Here is a 13,849-nt window from a genome sequence, read left to right as displayed (position 1 = left end):
TTTAGTATTTTTGAAAATTATAGTAATTCTAATAATGATAGTAGTAGCAATAAGTATGAAAATATTGATAAATAATAAATATGATGATGACGATGATGATATAATGAAAAGATAAATAATATCATAAAAAATAATAATATAATAATAATAATAAAAAATAAAGTAATGAAAATAAAAATTTAATAGTATAATAAAAAAATAACTAATAATAATTTAATATAATGAAAATAATAATAATGATAAAAAAATAAAATAATAATAATAATAATAAAAAAAAAATAATGAAAATAATAATAATAAAAATAAAATAAAAATAATAATAAAAATGATAATAATAATAATAAAAATAAAATGTTTAAATAATAATAATAAAAAAAAAAAAATTAAATACTACTAAAAACAGAAAATATGAATAATAAAAAAAACAAAAATAATAAAAAAAAAAAATGATAAAAATAACAACAACAACAACAAACAAAACATAATACTATAAAAATAATAATAAAAAATAAAAATAATAATAAAATAATAATAATAGGATAAAAATTTTATAACAAAATACCATTTGAAATTGTTGAAATATAATAATGATGATCTGATGAAAACGATATTAATGATGATGATAAAAATAAAAAATAATAAAAAATTAAATAAAATAATTAATAATTGTAAAAGTAAAAACGGCAAAAAGTAATAGTAAAAATGAAAATTATTTTAAAATGGTAATAAAAAGAATAAAAATGAAAATAATAAAAAAAAAAAACAAAAAATAGTGGTAAAAAAATAATAAAAAAAAACAACATAAGAAAATAAATCAAAAATAAAATAATAAAAACATAATCATATTTAAGAAAAAATATTAAAAAAAATAAAAAAAAAAAAACTAAAATTTTTAAAATAATAAGAAAATTTAAAAAATAAAATAATTAGTATATACTAAAAAAAGTTGTAATGAATATAAAATGTTCAAAAAAGATAAATATAATAATAAAATGATGCTGATGTGATGATGAAAATAATTATTGTATATGAAAAAATAAAAAATAGTAAGAAATAATAGGAAAGAGGAACATCAATAGTGATACATCTACACTATAAAAAATGATAATTCATTAGTAATAATAATAATAATGATAAATAATAATAAAAATAATATTATAATAAAAATAACAATAAAATATCTCATCATATCAAAAATGGATAATTTTAATAATTATCAAATAATAGTAATAAATAATAATAATAATAATGAAATAATAAAAATAATAATAATATAATAAAAAATAACAACAAAAAATAATGATAATAATAATAATATAATAATAATTATAATCATATATAAAATTAATATAATAATTTATTAATGTAGTAGTAGTAGTAGTAAAAATAATAAAATAATAAAAAAAAAATAATGAAAAAAAAATATTAATAATCAATAATGGCAATAAAAATAACAACAACAGAAATAAAAAATTAAAATAAAATAAAATAAAAATAGTAGTAGTAGTATTAGTAGTAAGAAAACATAAAATTATAATAAAAATAGTAAAAATAAAATACTAATGATAATATAAAAATTACTACTCCCACTGCACTAAAATACTAATACTAATAATAATTTAATGAATATCAAAATGAAAAATTTTTTAATAAAAATAATCATATAATAAAAAATAAAAATAAAAATAATAAAAATGATTATGATGATGAAAATAAAAATGATAATAATAATAATAATAATAATAAAAATAACAATAAAAAATTTAGAATAATAATAATAACAAAAATATAAAAAATTTTAAATATAATGTATATTGTATATCATCATAATCAATAATAAAAAAATAATAATAATAATAATAATAATAATAAAAAATAAAATGATAATGTAAACAATAAAATAAAATAAAATGAAACAATCCCAAATTTTTATAACAATAAAAATAGCAATGATATAATAATAATAAAAAATAATAATAAAAATAATAATAATAGTATATTAATAATAAATAATAATAAAAAATAAAATAATAATAAAATATATAATAATAAAAAAATAATAATAAAAATAAAAATAGAAAAACAATAACAAAAATAATAATATGATAATAATAATAATAAAAATATAATAATGAAAATAATAATCATAATAACAATAATAAAAATAATAATAATAATAAATAATAATAATAAAAAATGATAATAAAAAAATTTGAAATAATAATAATGACTAATAAAATAATACTGATAAATAATAATAATAATAATAATAATAATAATAATAATGATAATGATAATAATTATAATAATATTATTGTTATTATCAATGATAATGGCAATGAGAGTAACATTATTAAAAACAACAATAATAAGGATAATTGATAAAATTATAATAAAAAAAGAATACTAGTAATTTAAATGATAATAATAATAATGATGATAATAATTTAATGATAATAATAATAATAATAATAATAATAATAATAATAATAATAATATATAATAATAATGACAATAATAGTATTATTATTTTATTATATTATTATTGTCATTATTATTATTATTATTATTATTATTATTATTATTATTATTATTATTATTATTATTATCATTAATATTATTATCATCATTATTATTATTATCATAATTACTAGTATTCTTTTTTATTATAATTTTATCAATTATCCTTATTATTGTTGTTTTTAATAATGTTACTCTCATTGCCATTATCATTGATAATAACAATAATATTATTATAATTATTATCATTATCATTATTATTATTATTATTATTATTATTATTATTTATTACTAATATTTTTTATTATTGTTTTTTATTATTTTTTTTTTATTATTATTATTCATTTTTGTTTTATTTTTTATTTTTATTTTATTTTATTTTTTTATTATTATTATTATTATTATTATATTATTTCTATTATTACATTTTATTTTTTATTTTACATTTTGTTATTATTATTATTTTTACATTACAATTTAATTATTATTTTTTTATTATTATTATTTTTATTATATTATTATTATTATTATTTCTTGCTATTTTATTATTTTTTTAAAAATTTGGTATTGTTATCATTATTATTATTTTTTTTTATTGTTTATCTTTTCATTTTTATTTATTATATTATTATTTTTTTTATTATTATTATTTTATTATTATTATGAATGTGATTTTACAATATTATCATTATTATTATAATTAGTTATATTATTGTTGTTATTATTATTATTATTATTATTATTATTATTATTATTATTATTTTATTATTATTATTATGATTATTATTGTTATTAATATTATCATTATTGATATTGTCATTATAATTATTATTAGTATTAGTATTAGTAGTAGCATGGTAGTAGTAGTATTTTTACTATTATCATTAGTATTATTATTGTTACTATTATTATTATAATTGTTATTATTATTATTATTACTACTACTACTACTACTATTATTATTATTATTATTATTATTATTATTATAATTATTATTATTATTATTATTATTATTATTATTATCATTATTATTATTATTACTATATTTATTATCATTTATTTAGTAGTAGATGTATCACTATTGATGTTCCTCTTGTCCTAATTATTATCATTACTATATTATTATTACAATACAATATTATTTCATCATCAGCATCACATCATTTTTATTATTATCATCATTATCATTATTAGTAACATTATTATATTCATTATCACACTTTTATTAGTAGTATGACTATTATTATTGTTATTTTTATAATTATCGTTATTATTTTAATAATTTTTAGTTTTTGTTTTTTATTTTATTAATATTATTTCTTATAATATGATTATAGTTATTATTATTGTTATTATTGTTATCATTATTATTCTTATTGTTGTTATTATTCTTATTATTTTTACTACCACTATTATTTGTTTTTGTTTTTTATTATTGTCATTATTATTCTTATTATTACCATTATTACATAATATCATTATTACTATTATCATTATTGCCGTTATTACTTTTACAATTGTTATTATTATTCATATTACTGTTATTAGTAGTATTGATATTTTTTTTTTTTTATTATTATTATTATTATCATTATTATTGTTATTATTATTATTATCATTATTGTTATTATTGTTTTTATTATTACTATTATTATTATTATTATTATTATTATTATTATTATTGTTATTGATATTAGTATTATCATTATCATTATCATCATCATCGTCATCATCATATTTATTATTATTTATATTTTCATACTTATTGCTATTACTATCATTATTAGAATTACTATAATTATCAATACTATCAGTATCATAAAAATTATCATTATCATTATTTTGTTGCTGTTGTTGTTGTTGTTGTTTTTGTTGTTATTATTAGTATTATTTTTACTGTATTTATTATAATCATCATTACTATGATTGTTAATTTTATTATTATTATTATTATTATTATTATTATTATTATTATTATTATCACTATCATTATTAGTATCATTATTGTTTTTGTTTTTTTATTATTATCATTATTATTATTATCATAATCATTATCATTATCTTTATTATTTTCTGTTTATTATTGTTATTTTAATATAATTTTTATTATTATTGTCATTAACATTTTTACTATAGTAAATCATCTTTTGTATTGTTATTATTATAACTTTTATTACTTCTATATTTATTACCATCTTTATCATCATTAGCAGCGGTAGTAGTAGTCGGAGTGAGTAGAAGTAATGAACTGATAGTGTAATGATTAACATGAATATCATGATCGACATCATTATTTCTATTATTGCTTTTTAGGAATGCTTATACTTAATGCTAATGCGAATGACAATATTATCATTGCTTTTTCCTATTATTATCTTTATTATTATTATCATTTTTATTATTGTTGTTATTATTATCAGAAGTACTAGTAGGAGTATTATTATTATTATCAATGTTGTCGTCATCATTATTATCATCATTATAGTTGTTATTATTGTAGTTTTATATATTATTACTATTATTATTATTATTATTATTATTATCATTATTATTATTATTATTATCACTATCATCATCACCATTATTATCATCATTATTATTATAATACTAATAATGATAATTATTTTTATTATTATCATTATCATTGCTACTATTATTATTTATCATTATTATTACTGATTTCTAATTATTATTATGATTATCATTATTATTATTATGATTATTATTATTATTGCTGTTATTATTGCTATTATTATTATCATTATTACTGTTATTATTATTATCAATATTATTAATGTTACTTATTATTATCATTAGTACTACTATCTGTATTGTCATTATTATCATTGTCATTATTAACATTATCGTTGTTACCATTATCATCATTATTGTTATTTTGGCATTGTTATTACTGAAAGTGTTTTATAATCCTCCTGCTCATCTTTACTGGTTGCGGCGAATTATTGGTATAACTGATATTGTCGTTTTCATTAGTATTAAAACTATTCCTACAGAACGTTAATTTCGGTAAGTTTCACCTTAATAACTCTTCGTGTTCTTAACAAAATTATTATCTTTATAAGCATTATCATACCAGCGAGAAATGATCGAGAATGCAACATTTCATTATGTAAATCCTTCCTCATAATACCTTATACATGCATCGACAAAAGAGACGTCAAAAGACTATAGCAAGTTGGTCAAAATAGGTAAAGTTAAGGAAAACATAACACAGTGAACTTATCTGTGAAATGTTCTGCCGAGTTATGCATGAACCGACTTTCTCACTTGAGTGTCAGGAGAGGAAATGGAATTCCGTGTATCGAATTAACTAAAATGATAATACCAGTGATAATCATACTGGTAATAACAATAATAATAACAATAATAATAACAGTAAAAAAATAATAGTGATGATAATGATAGTAATAATAATTATGATGATGATGATGATGAACCTGAACCGAGAAGAGTGAGTGCTGATATATATATATATATATATATATATATATATATATATATATATATATATATATATATATATATATATATATATATATATGTTTGTATATGTGAATACACACACACACACACACACACACACACACAACACACACACACACACACACGCACGCATATATATATATATATATATATATATATATATATATATATATATATATATATATATATATATATATATATTATCTGTTATGTATATGTATATATATATATATATATGTATATATATAATATATATATATATATATATATATATATATATATATATATATATATGTATATATGTACACACACACACACACACACACACACACACACACACACACACACACATGCTAAAACACTCTACTGTGTTGAAACTATGGCAGAAAAAAAACACATACACAAACTAGATTTATTAAGAATGAGACAACAGTTTCGAATTCCTACTGGATTTCATCTTCAGGTCTGAAGGGGAAAGGGTAAGGATAAGTCCGATATGCGAAGCTTAGCCTCGCCCGGGCTATGCCATGAGGGGAGCCCGGCCTGTGTCGACTAATGCCGACTCGCTCACGTGTGTCAGCTGGTGCTGACTCGGCTAAACCTAGTCCCTCCCCGCCGTGGTGCCCAGCCACAGCAGTGACCTCCAGGCGACAGTTGCAACTTCTCGCGCCTGGGCGGGGCGCGAACCGCCGACCCCTCGGATGAAAGGCCGACACGTTAGTACTGTACTAGCCCGGAGGCTAAGGGGAAAGGGAGAGGATGGAGTATAAGAGAGAATGGAGAGGCAACGCGGTGAACACAGGGCAGGTGTGGAAAGGTGAACCGAAGTGAAGGGAGGTCAGATCAGTTCGAAGGATCAGGCAGTCTACGCGAAGGGTGGCTGGCTAAGGTAAGGATAAGTCCGATATGCGAAGCTTAGCCTCGTCCGGCCTATGCCCATGAGGGGAGCCCGGCCTGTGTCGACTAGTGCCGACTCGCTCACGTGTGTCAGCTGGTGTTGACTCGGCTGAACCTAGTCCTTACCCGCCGTGGTGCCCAGCCACAGCAGTAACCTCCATGCGATAATTGCAACTTCTCGCGCCTGGGCGGGGCGCGAACCGCCGACCCCTCGGATGAGAGGCCGACATGTTACCACTGTACTAGCCCGGAGGCTGGGTGGCTGGCGTAAGGGAGGAGGCAGAGGACGTGGGAAGCAAGGAGACTATCGGTAGGAGAAAAGCCGCTGACCAATCCATCTGATGGCCTATGTCCCACTGATGGCAGAAGAGGGCATTGTTGTGTACCCTGGATACAGCGTATTTATGTTGAGAAACTAACGTCTGCTTCCTCAAAGTACTGCTTATCGTAGGAGGGAGCTTTCATGTCAACCTCCCATTTCACCTTGAAACGAATGAAAGAAAAGAGAGAGTTCAGTTACGTCAAGAAACCCGAAAACAGGGCAGGGTCTTAAGGCCAGAAAACAAAGAAGTCGATATACCTCAGCCAAACCGACGGACGAAGGGAGATGGAAAGAAGCTCAGATTCGAAGAATTCCATGGACAGGTGCTAGGACTGGAGACAGACGAGAGCCCGTGGCAACTCCGAACGTCTGAGAGTAGAAGCGGCCCTCAAAGAAAAAGGAATTAAACTCCACACACAGACGACTCAGCCGGAGGAGGACGTCGGTGGATAGAGGGAGACGAGGATTCTCGGCGGGAAGCTTTCTCTGAAGGAAAGCGAGTACCCTGGTGACTCCATGTTCATATACATATATTGTTATGGCTGGTATGTCACTAAGCGAATTCAGGGGAAGAGCAGCTCCGCTGAACTCTAATTCTCCTAATGCGGTAGCCAGAATCAAAGACGAAAAGTCAAATGGCCTGATATGAATGGCTAAATACCACGTAACAACTGTTCTTGCGTTAACTCATGATCACAATAATTTTATTTAATTCCTTAACCAAAACACACAAACCACAAGACACAAGAAAATACTACCTATGCGATATATTACTAAAGTGTAATATATCGCCCTAATCCCTAACCAAGAATTACCAACCGTAAAAAAAAATACAGCAACCGGCAGAGGTCTACCCCAGGCCTATGGCAAAAGAGGAGTGGCCGAGGCAATTCTGCCAAAGATTACAGGTAGCACTCACTGATCTCAAAAAAGACTGGATCGAGCATCTATTGTTTTGAAATGAAGCCAGCTTGAAATCGTGGCGGCCATATTGGATGTACCCAAAACATAAGCAAGTGTGCGGAAATCACTGCAGCACTTGGACAATATCTTGATAAATTATATCGGGTTGCATCTTTACCGGCAAGAAGTACACTGTTCGGTAACAGACGTGTATAGAGGAGAGTTACATTCCCAATGAAATGGATAAATCATTAGCTTGTTAGGCAAACACTAACTAACTAACGGCCGGCCCGACCGGGTAGGCGTGTTTCTTTTTAATGTGCATTTATTTCACAATGGACAGCATTTCTTTATTGCAGTTGGAGTGATTAGAAAGCTTTTAAGGCTATTTCAAGTGATTTTATATTATTTATAAAGGTATTTTAGGGAACTTGCTTAAGTCATAGGATACCCCGCACTTTTCGTCAAAAATGTTTCTTCTGACCATAGCCTAATCCAAAAATAAATTCTTTATTGCCTTTAAACTGCTATTTGAAGTTGCATTTATATTAAATGTAACTCATCATGAGACTTCCAAGAAAGAGGTCCATGATAAGCTCGCGATTTAGAACAACGGAGATAGAACTTACCCGTGAAAAGTCATCGATTCGTCGTCGTCACTCCCTTCACTATCACTTCGGAAATTTTCGGTCTCATTTCCATATCTTCTACGCTTGCTACACCCAAATGCACAGCACTGTGTACAACGCTTCGCCATATTAGCGTTAGTCTCACGGTTTCATTTGGGTACATCCAATATGGCGCCGAACAGATTTTATTGACCTCAAATCTGCGCTCTAAGAACAATTAGTTGCTCGATCCAGTCTTTTTTTGAGATCAGTGGTAGCACTCAAGACGGGGAGGGGGGAACTAGGCAGGAACTGCCTAGTTCCACTAGTCAATGCTTTGCTTTAGCCCTATAACTAATTATTAATTTTACTTTACTTTAATACTAATATATATATATATATATATATATATATATATATATATATATATATATATATATATATATATATATATATATATATATATATATATATATATATATATATATATTAATATGCCTATTTATTCACACACACATGCACAACACACACACGCACAATACAACACACACACACACACACACACACACACACACACACACACACACACACACACACACACAACCCCATAACTTTGTGTATACGTATAGTAATAATATAATAAATATCATAGATTTTATATAATATATATAAGTATTATTTGTATGTAATGTATACTATACACATATACATACACACATACATATTAATATAATATAATATCAATATATATATATATTAATATATATATGATATACATACATATTTCATATAAAGATATATAAAGTGTGTGGTATGTGGAATAAATAGATATTACCCACTACACCATCACGCACGCACGCACGCACACGCACTCACTCACGACGCACGCACACACACACACACACACACACACACACACACACACACACACACACACACACACACACATGTGTATCGTGAAGAAATCCAAAATTCTCAATACAACTAGGCAGTTATACGCGAGGCTGCATATTCCAAAAGTTTATTCAACCTGTAAAATGTTGAAAATAATAAACGATGCTCATACAGAATAATAACTAAATGACACAGAAGTCATGAAATATGGTAACAGAATTATTTCAGATGTTGACCTTTCCATAATACAGAATCCAGAATCCTTTACATAAAAAAAACACAATAATCATATTCATTCCAGGAGAAAGTAACACAATATTTCATAAATCATTTCAAATTAGACGGAAAAAATATTTCAGCTTACACCATCACGCATCCTAGTTCTACTAGACAAGCAAGTCCTCATGACATGAGGACTTGCTCATATGACAAATATTAACTTTTGTGACATTTTACCAGAAAGTTCCATCATTCATGATCATCTTTATCATTTACTCTTTGCTGATAGCCAGTTTATCTATTACAATACAACTGTAGAATACTATTAAATGTTTCATACCTTCAAAGTCTGTTTCAATATTCTATTACTCCATAATACGGGAAATTTTATATACAAATCCCTCATGCCTTCCGCCAAACACATGGCTTAAAAACAAAGCGTACCCACAATGCTTTGGGGGGGACACTGCAAAACAGAAATCCACATTTTCAGTTCTTTCTAATCAAAATTAATTTCCATTTACGTAAATAATTGTTTCGATCATGATTTTATTTATTTTCATATACCTATTATTTGTAGCACACAATAAACAAATAATACACTCACACCAGTCAGGGCAAAAATTAGAATAAATGTGCAAAAACAAAACAAAAAATACAAATCAGGATTCTGTACAAATTCCTTACAATATACTCATCATTTATCTTTTCGTTCTTCCATTGGCAATATCACAACAATTTTGTGAACTGATCTATTGACAAAAATATTAACTGCACCTTTATAATATTTACCTGGTTTTAAAGATTTATATTTTACACATACGGCCCTAACATGATTATCCTTGCTAGGGAAAACTGTAACAACTTCAGCCATTTTCCAATCCCCCTTTCAGGGCATTCTGATCCTGAATCAACACAATGTCTCCAACACAAACATTTCTCCTTTCATAATGCCATTTCTGGCGTACAGTAAGAGTGGGAAAATAATATCTCTGCCATCTTTTCCAAAAAGATGATATAACCATTTGAACATGTTGGAAACATCTCTTTGGGTTACTACATTCATCCCATACTCCAGAAGGAACTACATTATTTGATCTACCCAAGATTAAATCGTTTGGGCACAAATGTGTACCAAGATATGATTGGACCCCGGTTTTATACCAATTGGGCGACTGTTCATCAAATTTGCAATTTCAAATAATACAGTTTGAAATTCACTAAATGAAAACACAATATTTTCAAATGACAGAATAATTGCTCTTTTTACAAGTCTGATCAAAGACTCACTGCAACCATTTTCCCAAGGAGCTTCTGTATATTTATTAAAACACCATGGCGTTCCTTGTATAATCCCAAATTCAAATACGCATCTCTTGTTCCAATTTTGTACCATAGTTCTTAACTCTTTGTTTGCAGCAAATAATTGACTTCCTCCATCTGAATACAATGTTTTTGGAAATCCATGAACTGATGTAAATCTTCTTAAAGTTAGAAAACATTTAGTGTCATACCCTTCCACAAGATCTAGGTACACAGCTCTACTAACCAGACAGTTGAATACAACACCATAAACTTTCTTTCCTACTCTAGCCTGTACAGTGTCCTTTACAAAAAATAGACCAAACAAATCTATGGCTGTGTTGTAAAAGGCAGGAGCAGGAGTAATTCTTTCTATGGGTAGAGCTCCCATACACGGACTTTCAAATTTCTTACTGACTTTTCTACATTTCCACACACTTGGGATTTTATTAATTTAATCAGTTTTCTTGCAGAAGGGACCCAATATTTAGACTGTAATTTTGATTATATTTTTTCAACTACTGAATGAACAATATTATGTAAATGAGTAATACACAGTCTAGTATAAGGGTGATTAAGTGAAAGAAGTGAGAGAGAATCTCTATTCCAGTTGCACTTTAACCAAGTTGCAATCCTAGTGCCAACACTCAAAATACCATGTTTATTTAAACATGGTCCAAGACGACGAAATCTGATTTTCCAATCTTGCAATAGATATGTTTGAGCCCATTTGATCATTAAACATTCTGCTTCTAGAATAACTGTTCTGAGTGATTTAATTATGAAAACAGATAAAATTCTTGCAGTGGTTCTCACAAGCTTATTATAACTACTAAAATTACCCATCTTAATATCATGTATACCACAGACTTGATTCAAATTTCTGCTAATTTTCTTATTTATTGTATCTATCAGTTCTACATCACATTTCTGATTCATTTGCCAATCACATATTGGAAGACTCAGGAATTTAGGTCCATTCTGCCATTAGGAGTCATCAGCTAGTCCATGAGGATTACAGGCACAGGTTGTTAAATCTGTAACATTATTTTCTGAAGAAGTCCAATACCTTTCCTTTGGGTTAGTTTTACTCTGAATTTCCGATACACGGACAACAACATACATATTAAACTTCAGAGAATCATTACTTATCTGGTTTATGACTATCGCAAAATCAGTGATATGAATAATAGATTCAAATTCATAGCTCATTTCCTTCTTTAAACATTATTTCCCTTTGTTCTTTGATACTATATTATCCTGCAGTAGAACACTTTCCACATTTACATCCTCCACACTTAGGTGTGCCTAGGATTCCAAGAGTATCCATATTAATATATTTCTCAAAATTCCTTTCTATTCTATTCATTGGTTCAAGACATAAATCTTCTACTTTGTATAGATAATTTTATCGAGCCTCTTATACAGTATCCAAAAGCATTCTTAAGTAGTAAATTGCCCACAGTTTTTACAACTTGAGGTAAAAAGCAAGAAAAATCTGACCCTATCAATATTTCATTTTTTCCAACAGGACGTCTGATCAAATGTCATGGTATCTGAAGATTGTGTAGTATAACTTTCATTTCCATTCTTGGATTTTCAGCAGTAATTTCATCTATACCACAAACTTCTTTCTCCCATTCCTTTCCACGTTCATCAATTAGAGGAAATATAAATTTTGGTTTCTAGCTCTCTAGCATCGTTTCCTACTTTAGTTGCTAATAATTTCACATCATTTCCTCGTAATCCTAGCTTTTTAGCACAGCGATGTGTAATGAGAGAGAGATTAGATCCTGAATCCCATAATCTGGGTATATTCATAAATTTACAATTAACAAAACTCTTCATTAAGAGAACATCCTCTCTAGAAATCATATTATGTATAGCCTGACTTTCTCTTAAGTTTCTGTACTGATTCACAAAAACATCATGCAAAAGTGGATGATGAAATTTATTACAAACTTCTTTGTCAGAACATTTTTTTGCACAAGAAACTTTTTGAAAACAATTTTTTCCTGTGTGACCCAGTCTTAAGCAACAGAAACAAGCACCTTGACGTTTTACGTGCTCCAGCTTCGATTGAGAATCCATTGGTAAAAATGCAGAACATTTACTTATTTCATGAGTAAAGCTATTATGTAGCCAACAATGCCCACTTCTATCATTATTGGGTTTTGGATCCATCATATAAAAATTACCTTTGTTATGAGTGGACATCAGTTCCCCAATTTGTTGTTGTAAATTTATTTGACTCTCTTAAAGTTTCTGCACAGTATTAATGAGATTTTTCATTAAATAATTTTTCTCACAAGAAACACTATGTATAGCAGCCTTCGACCTTGTACCGGATCGAGAATTGTCATTCATATATGTTATTACCTTTCTTTCTTGCACCAAAAATTCTACCAATTTGGGAAAAAACTGCTACTGTCACATCCATTTTTTGAAGATGAAGTACCCATTCTCGTTTGATTTTTGTTGGCAATAAGTTTTCAATAAGACTAACTGTGGTCACATTATCCAGCTCTCTTTCCAACTTTAGTTTACACAAATCCAGCCAAGCACATTATATGCAATTTATCATGTTAACAAAATTTACACTTGTTAAGTCAAACACAGGCTTTAAATTTCTTATTTCATTTAGTATAGAATCACCTACCTGAGCCGCATTACCATATCT

Source organism: Penaeus monodon, chromosome 12 (assembly GCF_015228065.2).
Source record: "Penaeus monodon isolate SGIC_2016 chromosome 12, NSTDA_Pmon_1, whole genome shotgun sequence".
Taxonomy (NCBI): Eukaryota; Metazoa; Arthropoda; class Malacostraca; order Decapoda; family Penaeidae; genus Penaeus; species Penaeus monodon.
This window is presented reverse-complemented; position numbering follows the sequence as displayed.